This window comes from Giraffa tippelskirchi, chromosome 11, assembly GCF_054371585.1.
Source record: "Giraffa tippelskirchi isolate mGirTip1 chromosome 11, T2T-mGirTip1v1.2.pri, whole genome shotgun sequence".
Taxonomy (NCBI): domain Eukaryota; kingdom Metazoa; phylum Chordata; class Mammalia; order Artiodactyla; family Giraffidae; genus Giraffa; species Giraffa tippelskirchi.
The window spans coordinates 118,598,924-118,622,567 of record NC_137285.1 but is presented as its reverse complement, the minus strand read 5'-3'; the positions used below and the strand labels follow the sequence as shown (position 1 = coordinate 118,622,567).

Sequence of the window (23,644 nt, the reverse complement as noted above, 5' to 3'; positions counted from 1 at the left end):
ATGACATGGAAATTATGAGAAGAAATGCTTCGTTTTAAGAGGAGGTCAGCAACAAAAGCACAGCTTCAGACAATAGAAGGAAGTTAGCAGGTCACTACCCTTTACTCTGGGTGCTGTGCTCATGTGCACACTCACTCAGTCATGTCCAACTCTTTGAGACCCTATGGACTATAGCCTGCCAGGCTCCTCTTCTCCATGGGATTCTCCAGGCAAGAATCCTGGAGTGGCTTGCCATTTCCTCCTCCAGTGGATCTTCCCAACCCAGGGACCAAACCCAGGTCTCCTGCATTGGCAGGTAGAGTCTTTACCACTGAGTCACCTGGGAAGTTTATTCTGGGTGCTGGTGACTGTTTTGCTACTAAATTGTCAAGGATCTTAATAGCTTAAACGGTGACTACTAGCTTTAAGCTATCATGCACTTTGAACAAATACTTAGCCAGCATCCAAAAAGCTAGCCAGCTTATTGAGTGAATATGATATATCAGGTGGTTAGTGTAGATTTACTATCTGTAGTAATATGTTGTTGAATTCCATCTTACTGTACTGAGAAGACCATTTTCAAAACTTGGCATAAAACAAAATATAAAAAATTTAAACCAAGTAATGGCACAAAAGGCATTATTTTGCATTTCTAAAATTGAAAAATGATGATGATGCTAAACATCACACATTTCCCTCCCCCCAAAACTTTTATAGCTCCATCAACCAAGAAGATGTACTGGACAGCTATTGTGTCCTGGACTCTGTACTGTAGGTAGGAAAGGAGGAGAGCCATAAATGAAACAGAAACAATGGTTCCCACATGAAGCAAGGCTTTTAAAAAGTAGTACACCCAAAACAAACAGCAAAAAATGAACAGAGTAGCATGGATCTTATTACCAGACAAACTAAATGTCTAAGTATTGAAAGAATGCCAAAAAAAGGAAAGGAGTCAGATGGGATCAATCACTGGAGGGAATGAGATTCAGAAGAGAAGAGAAGCAAAAGCACACAAGGAGAAGAGGAACGTGTGCAATGAGGAAAGGATGAGAACAAAGAAATAAAAAATAAATAAGGCCAACCACCAGATCCTTTTAGGGAAGTAACAAGAGACAAGCAAAGGAAAGCAGGTAGATTAAATGCTAACTCGTGTCACATAAATTTAATACTGTGGGTCTAGGATCAGGGAAGTGATTTAACAAGAAAGGTGTTTGAGGGGGATTATTCTAGCTGTTGAGTAAAGTCCAAACACAGAAAGAAACTAGGGTCTAGAAAATCAGCAAGAAGACAGCTATACCTATAGAAAGGAAAGGATGGATCCAAGGGCTTTTACCTTGTAATGATCTGCAGTATTTAACAATGAATGAGGAGGGCAGTTTAGAAAATTTGAAGGTTGGTTTAAGATACCAAGAGAGAATGATGAGGAAAACTGAGAGGGCTTATGGTTAGGGGAAGACTGAACACCTGTTTTCACATGTCAAATTCTAGGTGTTGGTGGCACATCCAGAGGAAATTTTTATTTGACTGCAGTTAGGCTCGGAGAAGGCAATGGAAACCCACTCCAGTGTTCTTGCCTGGAGAATCCCAGGGACAGGGGAGCCTGGTGGGCTGCCGTCTATGGGGTCGCACAGAGTCGGACACGACTGAAGCGACTTAGCAGCAGCAGCAGCAAGCGTGAGAAGAAACTCTGAGCTATCTAAACGACATAGCTAATAAATAAAATTAAGTTGAGTGAACAGTCCCCATGCCATAAAAAGGTGGAGGGATATGTGAAGTTATGTGCAAAAGGAGGAAGAAAAAAAAATCCTGAGCTGGTCAAAGGCGGCCAGAAGCAAACCAGTATCAGAAAAGTCAAAGGAGGATAGATTTGAAAGCAACTGAGAAATCTAGAACACACTGATTAAAGACTAATAGCTATCCCTGCTTTTAGACACAACGTATTCTTGGGAAAAGGATGGCCAGCATATGAAATCTTGACTGCCCACCTGTTTGGACAGTAATGGCAGCAACAGAAATCAACATGATACAAAGAATCATAGAAACTTCAAAGTCAGAAGGAAACTTAAAAGCCATCCAGTCTTTCAATAAGTGCTATGGGGACAAGACATCCATAGAAAATAATGAGTTGGACCCACTGCCTCATACCACATTAATTTTCTAAAAATTAACTCAAAATAGAGACTTAAATATAAGAGCCAAGACCATAGAAGTCTTAGGAAAAAAACATAAACATAAATCTTTGTGACCTTAGATTAGGGAACAATTCCTTAGATATGCCTCTAAAAGCACAAGCAACCAACGGAAAATAAAGTGGACTTCACCAAATTTTAATGGTTTTGTGCTGCAAAGGACACCATTAAAAAAAAAAGTGAAGACAATCCACTAAATGAAAGAAAACACTGGATCTCATAAAGGTCAAGTATACAAATATATAAGATGAAGAAATGCAAATTAAATAAATCTGCAATCAGATACAACTTTATACCCACTAGGATGTTATAATAAAAAAGACAGATAATAAAAAGGGTTGGTGAGGCTGTGGAGAAAGGAACTATCATATCAGCTGGATGGGAATGTAAAATAATGCAGCTGCTTTGAAAAACAGTCTGGCAGTTCCTCAAAAAGGTAAACAAAGGTTCCTTATGACCCAGCAATTCTACCCAGCCTCTTCAGGCTGCTGCTGCCAGAATGCTGCGAGAATGTGCTTACACAAAAAATTATGTACAAATGTTTAAAGCCAGCATTATTCCTAACAGTAAAATGTGCATCAACTGATTAATAAATAGATGCACTATATCCATACAATGGAATAGTACTCAGCCATATAAAAGGAAAGAAGTACAGACACATGCTACAGTATGGATGAACTTTGAAATCATAATGCTAAGTGAAGGAAAAAGTCAGTCATGCAAGACCATATAGGATTCCATTAATATGAAATGTCCAGATTAGGCAAATCCATAGAGACAGAGTAGATTCATGGTTGCTTGGTGGAGAGAGGGAAGGAGCGTGCAGAGGGAGCAAAACAAAGTGACTGCTAACAGGTATAGGTTTTATTTTTCCTTGAGGGGTGATGATTTAAATGTTCTATAATTGATTCTGATGATGGTTGTACAACTTTGTGACTATTATTAAAAATCAATGATTGTGCAACATAGTACGTGAATTGTATCTCAGTAAAGCTGAAATTTTTTAAAAGAGCCATCTAACCACCTGTGTTCAATACCCTCAACTTCCCTTAAGCGGTGGTCCTGACTCTGCCAAATACCAAACAGAAAACTCACTATGCCTCCAGGAAGCCCATGCCACCTCTGTACAGCCATGACTGTTAGATTTGTCTTCTTTATGGTGAGTTAAAGGGTGAGTAATGGGAGGAAAAAAGGAAGTGTAACACAGGGGTTTAAAAAGCAACTCTGAAGGATGTTGTCAGAAGTAGAGAAACATAATAAAATTGATTTTAAAGGAAATTATGGGCCTTCCAGGGGGCATTAGTGGTAAAGAACCTGCCTGCCAATGCAGGAGACATAAGAGACGTAGATTCGATCCCTGGGTCAGGAAGACCCCCTCGAGGAGGACATGGCAGCTTATTTCAGTATTCTTGTCTGGAGAATCCCCATGGACAGAAGAGGCTGGAGGGCTATAGTCCATAGTGTTACACAGAATTGGACATGACTGAAGCGACTTAGCTTGCACAAATTGGAGATTGCAATTAGAATCAAAGAAGCACTAAAAGGACTTCCCTGTCGGTCCAGTGGTTAAGACTCCCTGCTTCCACTATGAGGGGCACAGGTTTGATCCCTGGCTGGGGAACTAAGATCCCTAGGAAAAAACACTGAAAAAGTAGAGAATATTAGTTTCAAAGGCAGGAGGGGGAATTGACAGCAATGGAAGAGATAGGCTAGATGGTAAAAACATGTTTTATACCCTAGGAAAAATCTGTGCATCTTATATTCAATGTAATATTTTACATATTTACTACTGAACACTTAACAATATGCTAGACACTGTGCCAGACACTGAGATTAAAATAAATAAAGAGATTATAGACAAAAAGTATAGTTACAGCAACATGGTAACGTACCGTAACTATCAAGTCCAATGGCTTTTTTTTTTTTTTTCATTTTAACAGTTTTTAATGAAAGCTGTAGACAAGATGACTTTATTCCTGCATCTTCTCAATTGTTTCTTCCTTGTATTTGCCCTTTTCTTTTCCTACTTGGCGAGATTTGGCTTTACGTTCGAGGATCTTTTTGCGGTCTTTGTCCAGTTTTAGTCTGGTGATAACCACCTTGCTGGGGTGAATGCCCACATGGACAGTTGTGCCATTAGCCTTCTCCCGCTGCACTCGTTCAATGTAGATGACGTATTTCTTCCTGTAAACCTGGACTACTTTGCCAATTTGCTGCCCTTTGTAGTGCCCTCGTACAACCTGAACTTCATCATCCTTTCGGATGGGCATGGATCGAACGTTGTACTTGTGTCTTAGCTCTTTAGAAAGAGGAGAAGACATAATTTTCCTGCGAATGTGGGAAGGCGCATTGAAATGCCTTTTTCGATTCTTGCTTCGGTCAGAAGTCACAAAGGGATTGAACTTCATTTTGGCCGCTGGAGCTACAGCGATGGCCACAGAAGGGAAGAGATCTGCAGGCTGCTTCCGGTTCTAGTCCAATGGCTTTTACTCAGTTCTCACTTGTAAGATTCCTCTGCTACACAAGAAAACGATCACCACAGTCATTCAATAAATACTGGATTAATCTGAACAAATCTCTCAAACCTTCTTGCCGTGACATCTGTGGCATATCACTCTCCTGATCTTGGCCCACTGACTTGTCCATCAACCTATTTCTTTTCATCTCTTTGACCTGTTCTTTCATCCTCTCTCCACAAGGTTTAGTTTCATCTGTTCTTCTTTCCTTATTCTTTTTCCTTTGGTAAACTCATTCATTCTCAAAGCATACATTATAATTTCCAAAATGTACAGGCTCTGGTTCTAACCTTTCCTCCAAGCTCTTACCTCTTATCTCTGAATCCCATTAGTATATGTCCTTTGGTGTGTCTATCAACTCAAAGCTATGAAATGAAACTCGTTTTCACCTTTCAAAACCTGCTCTCCTCCTGTATTTCTTTTCTTTGTAGAGTCAGTTAGGCTTTGGATCTATAACCCCTGCCACCTGTAACAAAGGGTACACTTGAGATGGCAGGCTAAGTTCAGAATGCTGAATCTGGAATAGATTTTTCCACGAAGTTAACTGTTCTCAATAGGGAGTAACCTGACCTCTTGGATCTTGGTACCACCAGATTTCTTAGAAGTGAACAGCCCAGGATACCTAAAAAGTCAATGGCAAGCAAACACTTGGAGACATCTGGTTGAAATGATTTTTTAAGAAAACAATTTAAAGAAAAGACCCCAAGTACACACAAAAAAACTACAGATGGTAATCCATGAGCACTTGTATTACTACTTGCCACCAGATGTTAAATAACCGGAACCCCTTGTGTCTCTTCCTCCCACCCTCGCTGAGGTAGCCACATCTCTGAATTCAGTTCTTATTATCAGAATGTATGCTTTTAGGCTTCACTATGCAAGTATATATCCATGAATAATATACAATATTGTCTGAATATTTTAAAACTTTATATGATGAATGGATGGTGATTGTATAACACTGTGAATGTACTTAATGTCTCTGAACAGTATACCTAACGGTTGAAATGATAAATGTCATGTATATTTTAACAATTAAAAAAAACCTTTATATTACAGTATCACACTGTACTCATGATTCTGCAGCTCTCTGTTTTTTGCTCTTTCTGGGTGAGGATTAATATTTTGACCTAGAAAAGTAACCAGATTGATACACATAGCTCTAGTTCATTCACTCAAACTGCTTTATAGCATCTCCTTATATATCTATATCACAACTTTCCACTATTATAAATGTTATAAAATATTAAACATTACTTTACAGCTACATTATAGAAGGATTTGTGGCTTTTTAAAGTATAGTTGGTTTACAAGGTCATGTTAGTTTCAGATATACAGCACAGGTAATCAGTTTTATGTGTGTGTGTGTGTGTGTGTGTGTGTGTGTGTGTGTATACACACACACACACACTTTCATATTTTTCCCTTATAGGTTATTACAAAATATTGAGTATAGCTCCCTGTGCTATACAGTAGGTCCTTGTTGGTTATTTTATATATAGTAGTGTGTATATATTAATCTCATATATATGGCAATATATACACAATGAAATATTACTTGGCCATAAAAAAAGAATGAAATAATGCCATTTATAGCAATATGGATAAACCTAGAGATTATCACACTAAGGGAAATAAGCTAGACAAAGACAGATATCATATGATATCAGTTATATATGAAATCTTAAAAAAAGATACAAATGAATTTATGTACAAAACAGAAACTCAGACATAGGAAAATTTATGGTTGCCAAAGGGGAAAAGGAGGAGGAGAGGAATAAATTAGGAAGCTGGGATTTGTGATTTTTAAAAAAAATGCTTTAAAACAAACAGCTAGAGAGATCAGAACACTAAAGATGTTGAACATTAAGATTGCAGACCTTCCAAAATAGAAAACAGCTGTGTTTCCTATCTCTATATGTACTTAAGTATTCTATAAAGTGGACTTGACTAAATCCCAATTGTTTATTGAAAGCTTTCCCCGTATTTAGGTTTATTTAATTATTAAAATTTCACTTAGCAAATCATTTAAGCTTGACTAAAAACTTAATGGATTTTACAGAGTGAGGCTCTACTTTCTCTTGTTAATAACCAGCCCCACTGCTAAAAACAAAAACAGAAACTCTAGCACTGTTAACGAAGAGCTTTCTGAAAGCAACATTAAACCATCTGCAGCATTTCATTCTAAGGGCAAACAAATCAATAAAGAACTGGGTGTGTTTATATTTCTGATTACCACAATACAAGAAAGGTCTTAAAGGCCAGTCCTTTAAGATATGAAAGCTTCTCCCTAAATACTGAGGACATTCTCAAGGCCATATTTAATTCAGCATTACTTAAGGTGGCAGCTCCAACAATAGCTGACTGTTTATCACCAGTCTCCTCAGAGGGCCCATCTTGTCACATTCCCCTCCGACCTAACTCTACTTTGCTGACTACTGCCTTAGTGTTTTCTGTCTGTTTAATCAGATTTTTTTCTTCATCTCTTACCAACCTCTCCATTCCCAATTCATACTACATATAACTAAAGGAGATATTTGTGGGTCTAAGCTGCTTAGCACAGGGTCTGGTCCATATACTCAATAGATGTTAACTATTACTGATTGTTATCAGAGTAATCTTCCTGAAGCGTAATGCTAACTAGTCTTGCCATATCTTTGATTAAAAGTTTTCAATGGTTCCCATTATCGACTAGAGACTGCATCATGCGGGAGGAGGCAGGGAGAAGTAAAATGAGTACCACAATTTTAGTCAGAGATTCTCACTGTGCCTCCAACAGAGGAGTGGAGGTTAAATCAACCTTTCTAGAGCTCATTTTCATCGTCTGTAAAATGGCTATCATGAGACCTACTTCTTGGAGTTGTTACAAGGGTTACAGATTAAATAAGATAACATATACAAAGCACCCAGCACACACAGTAGGTATTTAACAAATTCTGATCTTCCCTCCTTACAGCCTGAACTCCTAAACAACCAAATTCCATAATCTAGCCCAAAAGTACCTCTTCACACTTCTTTCCCATTACATACCCCTGATTCAGCCAAACTAGACTTCTCACCATGCTTTGAGCCTGCCTTCTGATTTCTCGCCTCTTAGCCTTTGCTTATTCCAATGGTTTTGCTTCTCTCTCCAACTTCACACACCTAAATCCAGCCTATTCTAAGCCCAGGCCAAATGCTGCCCTTGTCCCTGAAGCATTTTCTCTTATCATCTCCATTGCTAAGAATACACTGTCTGAACTTCTTTAATTACACTTATCACACCTGGCCTTATTCAAGAGTTATACTGAAATTTTGTGTCTTATAGCTCCTACTTGAATGGATTGGAACAGAAATGGGTAACAACTCCCACTAAGTACCATTTCTACTCAACTTTAGTTAGTGCTAATCGAAACCTACAAATCACATCTGAGAACAGGAAAAGATCTGGTGTTGCTACCAGCTGGCCTGGCACTCACAGTTAGCTCTTGGTATTCTCTTAAACGTAGGCAATTTCAGACACCAACAGCAGACAAGGCCATTCTGTGACCATGATGGATCGAGGCAACAAAAATAATAACATTCTGTAATCTGTCTGAACACACACAAAGAACACTGCCCAACGAAATATATATATGTGTATATATATATATCTATCAAACAGCCCCTATTCCTAGATGATGAGTGACTGCTGACTGCTGCCACTTTGTTAATTATAGCTATAGCTTTTCTTTAGACTGCTCTCTTTACATAAACTCTACTAAGACACCCAGTCACAGAATTCACCCCACTTTCTGACAGCACCTAATCCACAGCAAAGCCCCACATCCTTGAAAGTTCTTCAAAATCACCTAACACAAGCCTCAAGCTCTATTGTAAGACTTTTCTAACACCCTTCTCGCTGAGATACTCCATGCTTCATCATGGTATACATTTTCCTTTGCTGAACAAGTAATAAATCCAATTTACTCAACTACAGGTGCACTCCTGGTGCCCTGGCTGGAGGATAAACTATGAACTTCTTGAATAAAAGTCTAGTATTTTCTTTATGCCTACAGGGCATGCTCTGGGTCTCACATGCTGTACACTTTGTTGAACTGATCTGAATGACCTATACTAGGCCTGTTGGCCCTTTCTGGAATCTCAAGACCCAGCGCAGTCACTCTCAAGGCTAAATGTTTACTTCATTATCCTGAGTGTTTTCAACTTCACAGTTTTGAGAAAAGAAAACAGCAGTCAGGGCAACTGATCAAGGTGCTCCAGACCCACACATCTCTGAGTTTTTGAATTTGAAAAAATGTCTAATTCACATGCACTCACAGTCTCTCAAATTGTCTCCTCTCTCCTTTGTGTACACTTTCAGAGTAGATGTCTGATGTTTCCTTAGGAGAAGAACAAATAAGTAAAGGGCCAAAATAATTTGTTTCAGGCACTTACAATTATGCATATATGTTAATGTTATATATGTGCATAACATGTATACACGAGATTAAAAGTCAGTGAGTGGGACTCACTTGAGGACAACACAGGGACAAGAGGAGTCTGAACTATTCCAGAGAAACAGGGTTCCTGAGGAGGGGATGGTATGAAACCCTGTTTATAGGCATTCAAAGTGAGATGCTCAATGGAAAACAGGCAGGCAGGGTCAGCAGGAGAGATGCCAGGTTGACATTACTGTTGAGCACCATGGGCCCCAGCCAATGGAGATGGAGGGCAGGACTCTCTTGAGGTCAACTCTAGCACAGAAGCAGCTCTCTGTCATTGTGGAAGGCTTCAAACACTCTGGCACCTGTGCAAAGTCTTAGTCAGCTAACTGGGAACAACTGACAAGTCCCTGACCTACTATGCTGACATTTTCATGTTCTACAGGTATGTAAGATGAGTAGGAGAACGGCTATTCTGGCCAAAGAAGAAACTGGTTGATGAAATGAAAGGAGAACCATAGGAAAAAGAGACCATCTCATCTTAGAATTTGTGGCAATAACGTAGTGGTTGTGTGGCACAGGTTCTAGTAAGGCAGAATTAAGAAGTCCTAAAAATAAAGCCATGTAGTTCCATGGCATGAAACTCTAAGAAGAAAGCTCTTGAAATGCACTTTTGCTTGGATATTTAGAAGAGTTACCTGTACATCTACTGTTTTCCTGGGAAACATGCACTGGTAGTTCTTCTAAAAGAACAGACAGAAGATGAACAGAAGAACACACAAGAAATCGGAATGAAAGAGTAGCAAGACTTGGAAGAACCACACAAGCAGGCCAAGGTTCAAAATAAGTTTACAAAAGGCTAGCAAAAGCAAAAGGGGTATTTTTAGAGTGAAAATACAAAGTTTATAGGGAGCTTGGGATAGACATGTACACACTGCTATATTTAAAATGGATAACAAGGACCTACTGTACAGCACATATAACTCTGATCAGTGTTATGTGGCAGCCTGGATGGAGGTGGAGTTTGGGGAATAATGGATACCTCTATACATATGGCTGAGTCCCTTCACTGTTCACCTGAAACTATCACAATATTGTTAGCTAGCTATATCCCAATACAAAATAAAAAGATTTAAAAAAAAATAAAACTACAAACAATAAACGCTGGAGTGGATGTGAAGAAAATAATAAAAATTTCAAAAGTTAAAAACAGGATTCTAAAGGTAGCAAGAGAAAAACAAGGAGTTAATTACAAGAGAACTCCCATAAGGCTATCAGCTGATTTCTCTTCAGAAATGTTGCAGGCCAGAAACGAATGGCAAGAAATATTCAAAGTTCTGAAAGGGAAAAATCTGCAACCTAGGATACTTTACCAAGCAAGATTATCATTTAGAATCGGAGAGATAAAGAATTTCTCAGAATAAGCAAAAAATAAAAAGAACACAGCAATACTACATCTATCCTAAAGAAAATATTGAAAGATCCTCTCTAAATAGAAATGAAGTTATAAACATATAAGAAAGACAAAATCACCTAAATCACTTATTTACATCATTTGGAAAGCAAATCACCTAAATAAGCCAGGACACGGGGAACTCCCTGGTGGTCCAGTGGTTAGCACTTCATGCTTCCAACGCCTGGGACCTGGGCTTGATTCCTGTTTGGGGAACTAAGGTCCTGCAAGCCGTGCAGTATGGTCAAAAATTTTTTTTAATTAAAAAATCCTCAATATTACAATTAAAAAAATAGATAAACAAATAAATAAGGCCAGTGTACAAATTTTTAAAAATTCAAAATTTCTGTGAAAGTGATGATAACCACAATGAAGAACAAATGGATGAACATGAAGATGTACATGAAGATATCAAAATCATAAAATCAGAGAGGAGAGTAAGAAAATGTAGATTTTTTTTTTCATTTCCTAGAGTGTGTCTGAACCTATATGACCAGCCTAAAGTACACAGATAAAGGATGGAATTAACATACTTGAAAAACAAAACAAAGTAACTACAAAAACATATAACACATTCACAAAAACCAAAAAAACAAAGAGAATTTAAGTATAATGCAAAAGAAAATCAAACCACAAAAAGGAAAAACAAAAAGAGAAAAAGAATAAATATAAAATCAACAGGAAAATACAGGTTAAAATGCAATAAATTCATATTTATCAGTAATTATCTTAAATGTCAATGAACTAAATGCTCCAATGAAAAGATACAGCATAGCAGGCTGGATTAAAAAAAACAGCTACAATATGCTGCCTATAAGAGACCCACTTTAGGGCAAAGGACACAGACAAAATGAAAGTGAGGGGACACAAAAAGATATTTCATTCAAACAGAAATGAGAAGAAAGTGGGAGTTACACTACTCACATCAGACAAAACAGACTTTAAAACAAAGGCCACAGAGGAATATAAAGGACGTTATATAATAATAAAAGGATCGATACAAAAAGATGAATTTACAGTTGTCAACATATACGCACCAAATACATAAAACAAATTCTAACAGACATAAAGGGAGAAAATAACAGGAATACAATAATAGTAGGAGGTTTTAAAACACAACTCACATCAATGAATAGATCTTCTAGACAAAAAATTCAGTAAGGCAACAGAGATTCTAGATTATGCAATACAGCAGTTAGACTTAGTTCAAATTTCCAAAACATTATATCCAAAAAACCAGAATACATATTTTTTCCAAGTGCACATGGAACACTCATTAGGACTGACCACATACTAGGGCACAAAACAAGCCTCAACAAATTAAAAGAGTATAGAAATTATCTCAAGCATCTTTTCTGACCACAATGTCATGAAACTAGAAAGCAACTACAGAAAAGAGAAATGAGAAAATAAACAATTACATAGAGACTAAAAACAAGCTACTAAAAAACCAATGGGCCAATAATGAAACCAAAGAGGAAATTTAAAAATATCTTGAGACAAATGACAACGAAAACACAACCATACAAAATCTGTGGGATGCAGCAAAAGCAGTTCTTAGAGGAACGTCATAGTGATAATCAGGAAATTCATAGTGATACATGCCTTCCCCAAGAAGCAAAACAATCTCAAATAAACAACCTAACCTTTCACTTAAAGAGAATTAGAAAAAAAAACTAACAAAATCTAAAGTCAGTAAAAGGAAGGAAATAAAGATCAGAGAGGAAACAAATAAAGTAGGGATTAAAAAAAAATAAAAGAAAAAATCAGTAAAACCAAGAGTGTGTTCTTTGAAAGTATAAACATGACTGACAAACCTCTGGCCAGGCTCACTAAGAACAAAATAAGAAATAATGAGCCTTAACAAATAATACTGAAGAAATACAAAAATCCTTAAGAGAATACTTTGAAAAATTATATGCCAACAAATTTGACAACCTAGGAAAAATAAGTTTCTGGAAATAAACAGCTCACCAAAATTGAATCAAGAAGAAACAGATAATTTGAGCTGACTGGTCACTAGAAGTAAAATAGAATCTTTAAAAACTCTGTACAAAACAAAAGTCTGGGACCAAATGGCTTCACAGGCAAATAATACCAAACATATGAATAAGAACTTATATTGATCCTTCTCAAACTCTTCCAAAAAACTAAAGAGGAAGGAACACTCTCAAAGATATTCTATTCTATGAAGTCACTATCATCATCCTTATACCAAAACCAGACAAAGACATCACCAAAAAAGAAAATTATAGGCCAATATCTTTGATGAATATAGATGCAAAAGTTCAACAAAATATTAGCAAACCAAATTCAACAACACATAAAAAAGATCATATACCACAACCAAGTGGGACTCATCCCAAGTTCACAAGGATGGTTCAACATACACAAATCAATGTGATACAGCAAATAAATATGAAAAGACAAAAACCACATGATCGTCTCAACAGATACAGAAAAAGCATTTCACAAAATTTAACATCCATTCATGATTAAAAAAAAAAAAAACACCTCTTACCAAAGTGGGTATAGAGGGAACATACCTCAACATAATGAAAGCTACTTATGATAAACCCACAGCCAATACAACGCTCAACGGTGAAAGGCTGAAAGCCTTCCCACTAAAATCCAGAACAAGACAAGGATGCTCACTTTCATCTCTTCTATTCAACACAGTACTGGAAGTCCTAGCCACGGCAATCAGACAAGAAATAAAAAGTATTCGAATGAAGGGAAGAGGTAAAATTGTCATTATATGCAGTTGTCATGATATTATATATACTAATGGAAAACCCTAAAGACTCCATACAAAAACTAGAACTGAGAAACTCAGCAAGGTAGCAGGACATAAGATTAACATGCAGAAATCAGATGCATTTCTTTTAACAATGAAATATCAGAAAGGGAATGTTTAAAAAAAACCCAGTAACTTTCAAAATTGCACTCCCCAAAATACTTAGGAATAAATCTGAGCAAGAAGGTGAAAGACTTACACACTAAGAACTATAAAACATTAATAAAGGAAATTGAAGATGACTCAAAGAAATAGAAAGATATCCCATGCTCTTGGAAGAATTAATACTGTTAAAATGGCCATACTACCCAAAGCAACCTACAGATTTAATGTTATCCCTATCAAAGTACTCATGACATTTTTCACAGACTGTGTGGATCACAAAAAACTGTAGAAAATTCTGAAAGAGATGGGAATACCAGACCACCTGACCTGCCTCTTGATAAACCTGTATGCAGGTCAGGAAGCAACAGTTAGAACTGGACATGGAACAACAGACTGGTTCCAAATAGGAAAAGGAGTCCGTCAAGGCTGTATATTGTCACCCTGCTTATTTAACTTACATGCAGAGTACATCATGAGAAACGCTGGGCTGGAAGAAGCACAAGCTGGAATCAAGATTGCTGGGAGAAATATCAATAACCTCAGATATGCAGATGACACCACCCTTATGGCAAAAGTGAAGAACTAAAGAGCCTCTTGATGAAAGTGAAAGAGGAGAGTGAAAAAGTTCGCTTGAGGCTCAACATTCAGAAAACTAAGATCATGGCATCTGGTCCCATCACTTCATGGCAAATAGATGGGGAGACAGTGGAAACAGTGACAGACTTTATTTTGGGGAGGCTCCAAAATCACTGCAGATGGTGACTGCAGACATGAAATTAAAAGACGCTTGCTCCTTGGAAGAAAAGCGATGATCAACCTAGACAGCATATCAAAATCAGAGACATTACTTTGCCAACAAAGATCCCTCTAGTCAAAGCTGTGGTTTTTCCAGTAGTCATGTATGGATGTGAGAGTTGGGACTATAATGAAAGCTGAGCGCCAAAGAATTGATGCCTTTGAACTGTGGTGTTGAAGACTCTTGAGGGTCCCTTGGACTGCAAGGAGATTCAACCAATCCATCCTAAAGGAAATCAGTCCTGAATATTCACTGGAAGGACTGATGCCGAAGCTGAAACTCCAATACTTTGGCCACCTGATGCGAAGAGCTGACTCATTTGAAAAGACCCTGATGCTGGGAAAGACTGAGGGCAGGAGGAGAAGGGGACGACAGAGGATGAGGTGGTTGGATGGCATCACCGGCTCAATGGACATGGGTTTGGGTGGACTCTGGCAGTTGGTGATGGACAGGGAAGCCTGGCGTGCTGCAGTCCATGGGGTCACAAACTAGTCAGACATGACTGAGCTACTGAACTAAACTGAACCACTGCTTTAGTGATTCCAGAGAAATCGATATCTTCTCCCCTTTGATTTCAAAGAAAAACAAACCTGACCCCCCCCCTCCACACACAAATACTTCATTAATATAACTTACTGGAATCAAAACAGTCTATCATATGGATGCACCATAATTTACGCAGCCATAAATAATAATAAATGGGAACCCACTCCAGTATTCTTGCCTGGGAAATCCTGTGGACAGATGAACCAGGCAGGCTACAGTCCATTGGGCTGCAAAAGAACCAGACACGACTTAGCAACTAAAAAACAATAATGGCTTATAAATGTTAATAGAGGAAACCATGATCCTTGGGAGCCAGTATTCATTAATTCACTTAATTCTCTAATTCTTTATTGATTAAATTCTTTAATTGATTTTCTACTATGTGCGGGCCTGATCTAAAGCTGGAGATACTGCAGTGAACAAAACAAAAATCCTGACCGTCATGGAGCCTCCTATCTCAACCAGAAAAGAGATGATACACGAGGTAATGATAAATACTAAGAATAAAAATGAAGCAGGCAAAGGGGATAGGATGTGTTGGAGGAAAGTAAAGATTTAGCCAGAGCATCCAGAGAAGGCTCAGGAGATGTCTTTTAAGTTAAGACGTAAAGAAGATAAAGGAAATGCACACAGCTATCTAAGGAAGAGCATTTCAGGCAGAGGAAACAAGTGCAAAGGCCCTGAAGTGAGAGCACACCTGGAACGTTCAAACGACAGTGAGAAGGAGGCCAGTGTAGTCAAAGCAAAATGAGAGAGAGGGCAACACAGAAGGAAACAGAGAAGAGGATTAAGTAGGCCTTGTAGGTCATGTGCAGACTTTTTCTTTTCATCTAAGTAAGTCAGGAAGCCATTGGAGGGTTCTGTGGAGGGAGACTTAAGCTTTAACAGGATTAGTATGGATTCTATGTTGAGAATAAAATGAAGGGGGAAGAAAGGAAGCATGCAGACCATAAGCCTATCTTGGACAGAATGAGATGGAGTAAAGCAATCAAACCAACTGGTTGAATGACTGTACACAAATGGGTTTCAATGAACAGAATGGAGTGACCTTAAGAGCAGTTTCAAAAGACTGATAGTTTTTTTTCTTTAGATAATGTGAATGATCAAGAAGATATGCTAATCACAATTGAGGGGGAAATCATGAAAAAAAAATTATGAGGCAGTGAGAGAAATTTGAATACTGATTTCATGACATTAAGGAATTACTGACTTTCAGGTGTGATAATGATATTGCGCCTACATTTTTAAAATAATTTTTATTTTCTTATGCTTTAGAGGTGTATACAAAAATACTTAAGGATGGAATGAAATCCCAGTGTGTGGGATTTGCTATTTACATAGGGGGGAAAGTAAGTGGGGATATCCATGATACAAGATGATGGTTGTTGAAGCAGGATGATGTGGATTCATCTTATTATACTACTCTCTTTATTTACTTTTTCTTATGTTTGAAAATGTCTTTAACAAAAAAGGCTTTTTAAAAATCAAAAATGATATACAGCTGAGAGAGACGGTAACAACAAATACAATGAATGAAACCATATATGTTCTGAAGAAATGTCAGGAGGCTAAAATTCTGGATCAAATTGAGACAAAATGCAACAAGGAAGGCTATATTCCTCTATTTGGTTCCAAAACACCAAGTGAATGTACAAAATGGACAAACCTATAGGAGTAGCTCCTTTTAAAAAAAAAAAAGAAGTTTAAAATTCTAATACACAGCAAAATCAGCAAGTAAAATACCCACAATCTAAAGCAATCCCCAGGATGCATTAATAGAAGTAAAGAATTTTAAAAAGGGGGATATGCGTTTAGTCACTAAGTCAAGTTCAGCTCTTTGCAACCCCATGGACTGTAGTCTGCCAGGCTCCTCTGCTCGTGGGATTCTCCAGGCAAGAATACTGGAGCAAGCTGCCATTTCCTCCTGCTCCAGTATCTATCCCCAGGTCAGGAAGCGAGTCTCCTGATTCTTAACTGCTGAGCCACCAGGGAAGCCCCTAAAAAGAGGGATGGGGAATGCAATAGGCTGCTCTTCCATGAGCTAACCGCCTTACACTTGCTCTTGTTTGCCTTCTAAGAGGGCCATACTTAGATATTGTAACTATGTCACATGAGGAATGGATGTGGGACCTAGGGATGTCACATAGGAAAAAAGATGGAAAAAGGGGATGTGATACTAGTCTACAAATTTCTGAACTCGTATTTCCCCTTTAATCTGTTTTGCTTCATTACTATTAAGGTAAAGGGTGTCACCATCTATATAGTCACCTAAGCCAATAAAGCTGAGAATAATTCAAGATGCCTCCCTCTGTCTCAAATTCTACTTCTAGTTAAAAGTGTCTCTTAAAATTGTTCTTTTCCCTCCTGTTCAATGTGGACACTTCCCCTGCTCCATTTACTCCTTCTTCCTCCAGTATCCCTATTTCCCTCTGGGAACCACTGTCAATTCCACAGTGGATCAGCATATTCTTTCCGCCCAGAGCACTGCAAATAACTTTACTCAAGTCAATAAGATGGGTGGATACGTTAGCTGAAACTACTGGGAAAGAACTCGGGGTGGGGGGATAAAAATGAGATGGGAGTGAAGAAGAATTCAAAAGAAAAGAAACATTCTTTCTCTGGACAATTAAATGTGAGGAGGTGATATCTGGAACTGTTGCAACTATCATTGCTACCCTGAGAGAGAAGCCAGAGGACAGAGCCAACATGAGAAGGAATCCAGAAGTAAAAAGGACAAAGAAAATCAGACCGAAGCCCTGATGGGATTGTGAATCTCTGGATCGAATCACACAGGAGGCCAGTTCTAACACAAGATCTTTTCATGTGCACTAGTCAACACATCCTCCTTTCAACTTGACAACTCAGCTGAATTTTCTGTTACTTATCATGAGAATCCTAAACTGATGAGCCCAAAGACACTAGCTTAATGATGTTCATGATGTCTCAAATGGACTACTGCAACATTATTTTCCCTGAAGAAACCCTCACTGATACAGCCTCTACACTGTTGCCAAGATGTCCTTTCAGATTGTAAATTTCTCTTCTACTAACAAACTCACAATGGCCTCATCTATCTTTAGAATAATATCCAAACTCCTTAAGTATGGCATGAAAAAAATCTTTACAATTTGGCCCCTAGTCTCATCTCTTACAACTCTAAAGCTATTTCAAAGCTCTGGGTGTTGATTTTGCTGTGTTCCCTCTGCCTGAAATATCCTTCTTAATCTGGCTAATAAAAACATGTTAGAGATACCTCCTCAATTTAGTAAAAAAAAATGCAAGGTTTTAACATCCAAAAATCAATTATGTAATGTATCACATCCATAGAATGAAGGACAAAACCCCCGTGGTCACTTAATAGAAAAAACACTTGAAAAAATTCAATTCAATCCCTTCAAAATAAAAATATTCAACAGACCCCCTTTTTAAAATTATTTAGTTCTATTAATGCATCCATAGCTAGCACTATCCTTAATGGTATGAAAGCTTTCTTAAGATTAGGACCAATCAAGGATGTTCACTCTTCACCATTTCTACTTGACACTGTACTAGAGGTCCTAGTCCAGGCAGTTAGGCAACAAAAAGGCACGCAGACTGGAAAGAAAGAAGTAAAACAATCTCTGTTTGTAGACAACACGATCATTTATTGCAGCCAATAAACAATTCAGCAAGTCTAAAGAATACAGTATTAATACACAAAGACTGTGTTTCTAAAACTGAGTAATGAATAGTCTTAAAATTAATAAAATAATTCAATTTACAATAACATCAGAAAGAATAAAATACTTAGGGATATATTTAACAAAATAAGACTTGTACACTGAAAACTATTGAAAGTCGCTCAGTCGTGTCTGACTCTTTGTGACCCCATAGACTATATAGTCCATGGAATTCTCTAGGTCAGAATACTGGAGTGGGTAGCCTTTCCCTTCTCCAGGGGATCTTCCCAACCCAGGGATTGAACCCAGGTCTCCCACATTGCAGGCGGTTTCTTCACCAGCTGAGCCACAAGGGAAGCCCAAGAATACTGAAATGGGTAGCCTATCCCTTCTCCAGCAGATCTTCCCAATCCAGGAATCGAACCAGGGTCTCCTGCGTTGCAGACGGATTTCTTTACCAACTGAGTTATCAGGGAAGCCCAAAATCAATTAAAGATCTAAATAAATTAAAAAAAAATCCTATTCATAGATTAAAAGACTTATTGTTATTAAGACGGCAATACTCTTCAAAATGATTTACAGATTCCAAACAATCAAAATCCCAGCTGGTTTTTTGCAGAAATTGACAAACTAATCTTAAAATGTGTATGGAAATCCTGAGCCACAGCACTTAGAAGTCAATCTTGATAATAAAAGAACACAGTTTGGGGACTTAACACTTCATGATCTCAAAATTTAACTACAAAGCTTCAGTAATCAAGGCAGTGTGGTACTGACATAAGGACAGGTATATATTCTATATTTGATGTTTGTCAATGGAACAGAATTGAGAGTCCAGAAATAACCTCTCACACTTAGTCAACTGAATTTCAACAAGGGTGTTGAAACAATTCAATGTAAACAGAATATTCTTCTCAACAAATAATGCTGGGATAACTGTATATCCATATGAAGTTGGACTTTTCCTCATATCAAAAGCAAAAATTAACTCAAAATGGATCAAAGGATTAAATATAAGAGTAAATACTATAAAACTTGAAGACATGGACATAAATCTTAATGACCTTGGATCTGGCAATTATTTTTTTAGATCTGACATCAAAAGCAGAAGAGAAGAATGTAAATAAGTTAGACTTCATCAAAATTAAAAACCTTTCTTAAGAGGACACCATCAAGAAAGTGAAGAGTTGAAGAAAATATTTGCAAATCACATATCTGATAATGAACTTGTACCTAAAATACATAAGGAATTCTTATAATTCAACAATAAAGACAAGAAACCCAATTTAAAAATGGGCAAAAGTCTGAACAGACATTTCTCCCAAGTTGTTACACAAACAGCCTATAAACACATGAAAATATATTAAAGTTGTTAGTCATCATGGAAATACAAAAAACAAAAAACCCACAATAAGGTAGCACTTCACACCCGTTAGGACGGCTATAATAAAAAGGCTGGCAATAACAATGTTGGAGAATATGTGGAGAAATTGGAACCCGCACACATTAACAGTGGGAATGTAAAATAATGCAGATACTTTGGAAAACAATCTAGCAGTTCCTCAAAACTGCTCATAGAGTAATAATATGAGTGAAATTCCACTCTTAGTTCCAGCCACACTAAAATGTTCACATTTCCCAAATGCATATATTCAAGAGAAATGAAAGCATATATCCACACAAAAATGTGTACATAGATGTTAATAGCAGCATAACTCATAATCATCAAAACCTCAAATGCCCAACTAATAAATGAACAAAATGTAGATGGAATATTCCACATAATGGAATATTATTTAGCCATAAAAAGTAATGAAGCACTGATACATGCTACAACATGGGTGAAACTTGAAAACATGGTATGTGAAAGAAACCAGTCACAAAAGATCACATATTGTATGATTCCATTTACATGAAATGCCCATAGCAGGCCAATCTATAAAGATAGACAGTAGATTAATGGTTGCCTAGGAAGCTCCAATACTTTGGCCACCTGATGTGAAGAACTGACTCATTAGAAAAGACCCTGATGTTGGGAAAGATTGAAGGCGAGAGGAGGAGGGGACAAGAGAGGATGAGATGGTTGGATATCATCACCAACTTGATGGATACGGCTTTGAGCAAACTCGGGGAGATTGCTCTGAGTGAAGGACAGGGAAGCCTGGTGTGCTGCAGTTCATGGGATCGCAAAGAGTCGGACACAACTGAATGATTCAACTGAACTGAAGGCTGAATGAGCTCGGGGTTGGGGGACTGTTCATGGGTGATGGCTAAAGAGTGGGTTTTAGGGGGGGGCGGGTATTGATAGTGTTCTAAAACTGATAGTGGTGATGGTTGCACAACTCTGATCATGCTAAAAACCACACTTTTTTTTGCTTACTTTTTTACTGATGTATAGTTGATTTACAATATTATATTCATTTCAGGTGTACAGCACAATGATTCCACATTTTGCAGATTATACTCCATTGTAGGTTTTTTACAAGATAATGGCTATAATTCCCTGTGCTATATAGTATATCCTTGTTGCTTATCTATTTTATATTTAATACATAGTAGTTTTTATCTGTTAATCTCATACCCTTAATTTACCCCTCCCTCTTTCCTCTCCTGTTTGGTAACCACAAGTTTGTTTTCTATATCTGTGGTTCTGTTTCTGTTTTGCATACACATTCATTTGTGTTATTTTTTAGATTTCACATATAAGTGATATCACATAGTATCTGTCTCTGACTTTTTTCACTATGCATAATATTCTTAGGTCCATCCATATTGCCGCAAATGGCTACTGCTTTTTCTAAAATTTATTTATTTTTAATTGGAGGATAATTGCTTTACAATATTGTGTTGGTTTCTGCCATATAGCAACATGAATCAGTCATAGGTATACATATGTCCCCTTCCTCCTGAACCTTCCTCCCACCTCCCACCCATCCCACCTCTCTAGGTTGTCACAGAGCACAGGGCTGAGTTCCCTGCATCATATGTAAATTTCCACTGGCTATCTATTTTACAGGTGGTAGTGTATATATGTTTCCATGCTATTCTCTCAATTTGTCCCACCCTCTCCTTCCCCCATTGTGACTACAAGTCTGTTCTCTATGTCTGTGTCTCCAATGCTGCCCTGCAAATAGGTTCATCAGTACCATCTTCTAGATTCTATATATATGCATTAATATATGATATTTGCTTTTCTCTTTCTGACTTACTTCACTCTGTATAATAGGCTCTAGATTCATCCACCTCATTAGAACTGAGTCAAATGTGTGTCCTTTTATGGCTGAGTAATATTCCATTGTGTATGTGTACCACAGCTTCTTTACCTAAGCATATGTTGATGGACATCTAGGTCGCTTCCATGTCCTCGCTATTATAAATAGTGCCACAATGAACACTGGGGTACATGCGTCTCTTTCAATTATGATTTCATCAGAGTATACACCCAGTAGTGGGATTGTTGGGTAATATGGTAGTTGTTTTTTTTTATGTGGTAACTATATGTTTAATTGTATTAAAATGCATTTACCAAATTGTTTTCCAACGTGGTTGTACCATTCTACATCGTTACCAGCAATATGAGAGTTTCAGTTGCTTTGCATCCTCATCAGCATTTGGTATGGTCAGTGCATATGGTAGTTTTATTCCTAGTTTTTAAAGGAATCTCTATACTGTTTTCCATAATGACTGTATCAGTTTACACTCCCACCAACAGTGCAAGAGGGGTCCCTTTTCTCCACAGCCTCTCCAGCATTTATTGTTTGCAGATTTTTTGATGATGGACATTCTGACCAGAACTGACTCATTGGAAAAGACCCTGATGCTGGGAAAGACTGAAGGCAGGAGGAGAAGGGGATGACAGAGGATGAGATGGTTGGATGGCATCACCGACTCAATGGACATGAGGTTGAGCAAGCTCCAGGAGTTGGTGATGGACAGAGAAGCGTGGAGTGCTGCAGTCCATGGGGTTGCAAAGAGTCGGACACGACTGAGTGACTGAACTGAACTGATTCTGACGAGTGCGAGTTAATACCTCATTGTAGTTTTGATCTGCATTTCTCTAATAATAAGCAATGTTGAGTATCTTTTGATGCAGTCACACAGTTTAAATACATGAACTGCATGGTATGTGAATTATATCTGAAGAAAGCTATTACCAAAAAAAAAAGAAAGAAAAGGCTCTCCTCTTCCATAACATCTTTCTTGAGCCACCAATAAAACTAACCACTCTAACATGTGTCTCCGCCTTTCCCTGCAAGGATTTGAGTACCTGCAATTGATACTTTTTTGCACTTATTTAATGTCATTTTCCCTCTACTAAACTGTGAGTTCCTCAAGGCAGGGATTTGGCTCTTTATTTATTTATTTATTTATTTAAGAATTAAACAGTGTTTATATACTGTGTGTAAGCTATGTTAAAGGGTACATCATAAATATTTGCTAAAGACTATCTTAACGGTTGTCATGTGGAAAAGGGACAATGCTTATTTCATATATGCCAATGGGCAGAGATGGAAACTATAATGACACGAATTTTAAGACATGGATGACACAAATTTTCAAATAATCAGGGCTATCCCTTTCTTCAGAGCAGGAGTTTTCTGGATTCTGTGGTTTCTCTGAGTTGATACCCAAATTCTCGATGTATATACAGAAAGTATGGGCATTTTTCCTGGGGGAAAAATCCATAATTTTCATTAGATTCTCAGGGGGTATATAACCCAATAATGGTTAGGAGTCACCGTATTTAAAATGTCAGTGCACCAAGACAAGGATTTTAGTTAGCAAATTTCAGTTACTGGAATACATCAGTTAAGGTAGGTTTTTACATAGATTATGGGCGCTTCTACGGTGGCTCAAACAGTAATGAATCTACCTGCTACATAGGAGACCTGGATTTGATCCCTGGGTGGGGAAGATTCCCTGGAGAAGGGAATGGCCACCTACTCCAGTATTTCTGACTGGAGAATTTCATGGACAGAGGGGCTGTCTGCAGGCTGCAGTCCATGGGGTCGCAAAGAATTGGACACGACTGAAAAACTAACTCTCTTGCTTTGGAAGCACTGATGTTGAAGCTGAAACTCCAATACTTTGGCCACCTGATGTGAAGAGCTGACTCATTGGAAAAGACCCTGATGCTGGGAAAGATTGAGGGCAGGAGAAGAAGGGGATGATAGAGGATGAGATGGTTGGATGGCATCACT

At 37.9% G+C, this 23,644-nt stretch overlaps 1 protein-coding gene and 1 pseudogene across 18 annotated transcripts in view; both read right to left on the bottom strand.

Moving 5' to 3' along the window:
- The window catches only part of RIC3 (RIC3 acetylcholine receptor chaperone), a 55,164-nt gene that overhangs the window by 29,524 nt on the left and 1,996 nt on the right, over nucleotides 1-23,644 (bottom strand). The window lies entirely within an intron of this gene.
- LOC145526081 (large ribosomal subunit protein uL24 pseudogene) lies at nucleotides 4,083-4,641 on the bottom strand (annotated as a pseudogene). Its single transcript, XR_014068676.1, has one exon. The product of XR_014068676.1 is annotated as a large ribosomal subunit protein uL24 pseudogene (transcript).